This window comes from Salvelinus namaycush, unplaced genomic scaffold (assembly GCF_016432855.1).
Source record: "Salvelinus namaycush isolate Seneca unplaced genomic scaffold, SaNama_1.0 Scaffold456, whole genome shotgun sequence".
Taxonomy (NCBI): Eukaryota; Metazoa; Chordata; class Actinopteri; order Salmoniformes; family Salmonidae; genus Salvelinus; species Salvelinus namaycush.
Window position 1 is genome coordinate 141,062 of NW_024061149.1, and position 4,095 is coordinate 145,156.

General features: G+C 38.4%; 1 pseudogene; it reads right to left on the bottom strand.

Moving 5' to 3' along the window:
• Positions 1-1,285: 1,285 nt before the first annotated feature.
• On the bottom strand, positions 1,286-3,031 carry LOC120041378 (annotated as a pseudogene).
• Positions 3,032-4,095: the final 1,064 nt, after the last annotated feature.

Genomic DNA, 4,095 nt, shown 5'->3' on the forward strand with positions numbered 1-4,095 from the left:
GAACATCCCAGGCTGTCTGTGTCCACAGTTGTGCTTGGATCTCTCGAGTGCACTGTAGAGAGAGAGAGATGTGTTTTTGAGGTATGCTGCTGTAGTTCTCTTTCACCTGTATGAAGTCAGGGCAAGGGCTCAGATAGGATGTTTTGAAGTATGTTTGTCTTGAACATGTTAACACTGGCTGGTCGGTGAGCCGTTCCAAGACAGACCTCACCCACGATGACACACCCGAGGTCGAGTCGCTATGCATACGGAATGTCGTGGGGCCCACTGATTTGCTTTTGTACATTGTGTACCCTTAAGATGTCTCGTCCTAAGATCAGGAGGATGGGAGCGTCTGTGTCCACAGCTGGAATTTTGGCTGCTACTGTTTGCAAATGGGGATGATGATACGCAATGTCAGAGGAGGGAATTTCCATCCTATCGTCTGGCATCATGCCATTCCAGGTGATTACCTCATGAAGCTGGTTGATTAACAATATTTGGTTGTTATCACGTTTGTTTTTTTATATAAAAATATATATGGGACAAAAAATAGACAGTTGCTCATCAAGCATTGCTCAAATAACTTTCAAAAGATTGTTCCAAAGTTTGACCCCGAAAAAGTTTGTTCCAATGAATGAAGTCGTACAAAAATGAGTGTCTTTTCCTACGTATTAAGTAGCAAAAAATGCGTATCTTTTCACACAAAAACGCACAAAAGTGCTTGAAATATGCAAAAAACTTTTCGTACATATTTGCACGAATTGAGTGTGAGACTGTGTTGCAACACAACAAACCAACGTGCCAACGTGTTTTACACCATTGGTTGAAACAATGCAAATATTAACAACCTCTGTATATCTTCAAAATGTAGATAAAACTAGTATTGTGATTTCTTGGATAATCCTTCCTTGCATCCATAGTTCTGTGACAGTGGTTCTTTTTTTCAACCCCATCTCTCAGCTATTTACAAAAATAGTGGTTGAGTGTGCTTTGGTTTTGTTTGGGTTGCAGAGTTCACCTTTAGAAAGTCAGTCTATAAAAAAATGAATTCATTATATAAGTGAATGAAAACAATATGAGATAGTTGTATGAATTTTTATTAAATTGTATTATAAATAAAACACGAATAAATAAACATAGTGTACACATAATATCAGTCTACCAATATATATAAATAAATAAATCAGTCATTCAGTCAATCTAGCAGCCGGCCAGTCAGTCAGTCAGTATATATATCAGCCATCAATCTGTTAGCCAGCCTGAGGAATATGTTACGTCTCCAATGATGATTCTGTGGTTCTCCTCACGGCTTGACTCTGCTGTCAATGAATTTCTTGAACTGCACCAAGTTTTCGCGAATCTCCTTTCGCACAATCTCCCATGCGCATGCGCTGTGTTCCTGGAGAGGGTACAAGATATACATTTTATTTAAGTCAACTCAACCACTGCAGGTGTTGTTGATCCAACGCATCCATCGACATAAAAACGGCACTTGGCAATTCCAAGTTTCATATGTGAGTTGTGGCATTGAAATGCGTCCTATTTGTGGTGATCTATAACTTTTGCTCAGATTAATTTAGACTCTATTTGAGGACATTTGATATTGGACCCACCTTGTCTTTCAAGACGGTGTTCAGCTTGTTGAAATATGTTTTCAGAGTAACCGAGCCTCCATCTCCAGAGGATTTCCAAACACCACCTACGACCTGGAGACAATATAAAATGCTGGTGAGTGCATTAATTCTGTTTGATGAGACGGTTATGAAAATATATAAAAAAATATTACAATACAAAAATATTTGTAGTGTATAAATTATGTAAATACCAATGCCCACGATTGTCTGCCCCCAAAATACACTGAGTGTACACCACATTAGTAACACGTTCCTAACATTGGGTTGCACCCCGTTCTACCCCAGAACAGCCTAAATTCGTCAGGGCATGTGTTCCACAGCGATAGTGGCCCAGTTGACTCCAATACTTCCCACAGTTGTGTCATGTTGGCTGGATGTCCTTTGGGTGGTGGACCATTCTTCATACACAAAGGAAACTGTTGAGCATGAAAAAGCCAGCGGCGTTGCAGTTCTTGACACATTCAAACTGGTGCGCCTGGCACCTACTAGCATACTCCCGTGAAAGACACTTACATATTTTGTCTTGCCCATTCACCCTCGAATGGCACAGTACACAATCCATGTCTCAAATGTCAAGGCTTCCTCCACACCAATAGGAGTGGATCTAACAAGTGAGGGATCATTGCTTCACCTGGATTCAGCTGGCCAGTCTGTGTCATGGAAAGTGCCGGTCTTCCTAATGTTTTGTACACTCAGCGTATAACCTATAGACTACACAAGAGGGATCATACTTACACATAACTCTAAGTTTTGAACTTGACGATATATGACGTTTTGGAACAGTTTAAGTTTTGTTTTGTTCCACGTGACAGACGTCAGACTGTTGTTATATAATTGGTCCACATATCGCATAGCCTCTAATGCAACCACAGAGACGTCCTCACCCTGGATAAAATAAAACAGGTTTTAGGCATTGGGTGTTAAAGAAGTGGTTAAACTTCCAATTTACTATACTGTACTTTAATATACAGTACTTTAGTTTATCAAAATACTGAAGTGTATCCACCTCTGTGTTCTTGTAAACATCCTCTGGAAACAGTTCGACGTTTCTTCTGCACACTTAAGTGGAAAGAGTCCACCCTGAATAGAATTCATATCAATATCAAGAAGTAAACTATATTGTGATAGTAACCTTAAATGAAACAATGTTGTTCAAACGTGAAAGCATTGCTTAACAATAAAATGTGCTATAATGCAAAATAGAAATTTGAATATCATTGCGAATTTTGCGCATCAATTTGCGCACACCAATAGCGGACTGGTGCAGTATAAATTCCTCACATATCTGAGAGCAGGTCTATGCTCACGTCGTTCAGCTTCCCCAACCTAAACTGCGTCCAGTTGCAAGGTGTTGATGCTGCTGTGCCTTGGCAGAACAGAGTCAGGCAAATGCTCAACCATTTCAATACAGCCATGTTTTCTTTATAAGAGTTGAACGGAACAGCTATTAAAAATGAATAAAGACGGATTATCTTAATCTTGATTGATATGATACCTAGACTGTTGAAGTTGCCCATTTTATATAACACAGTATCGCTACGTAAAGGTGTCAAATCCCTTTGTGGTGAAGAAGGGTTTCGTAGTTCAGGCTTTCGCTTCCCTTTATAAGCCCCAATTTTCAGCGGGTGATTATTAATTATGCTTTGTAAAACTAATCAGAAAATGTTGCCTATCAAGTTAACAGTTTTCATATGTAGAGAATTGCATTGGAGCAATGCATTTCATGCTAACATATTCAGCAGGTGTTAAAATGTAGGACATGTTGAATATTAAATACTAAGAAAACAATGGCTGATTTTTATTTCTATAATACAATGGTACGGGGATCTTCCTATGAAATGAGGGCTATGTTCAACATAAATATGCTGTAGTTTTGGACATTGCACACCACATTTTTCAGATTCTTGTGTAGAAACGTTTTTTGATAGGAGTAGCACGGAGATAATTTTTTGCTCACACATTTAATCTGTTGTCGAATCTTTTAATCAGGTAGTGCAATATGAAGCATTACTGTACAGTTTTAATATTGCAAATCTTTTAAATAAAAACACATTTTATTAATAGAGTGACTGGTAGTGTTGAATGAAGACAAAAGCCGCCGCCTCTAAAATCGAGAGTAATGTGCGGTGGTATTGCGGTGGTATTGCCAGCATGCAGGGGAATTACTTTTCCTTTTTCTTATGCGCTTCATTCTTATTAAATTGATTCGGTAAATCAAGGGGTCTTTTTAAAGTTAGGTTCATTATGTTTCAAAAGTATATGCCCTAAATTAGCCTTGACGATGATGTGTGAATTTGACCGAATGTGAATGATGATGACGCTAATGAGGTTATAGCTCTATTTTTCTAAACTTTTATTTAACCATGAAAATCCCATTCAGAATAGAATCATATGACGATGATGACTACGACGTTAATTGGAGGTGTAGGTTTCTGATTATGCAGTTTTTATGTTAAGTCTTTATATTAGGTTACCATGT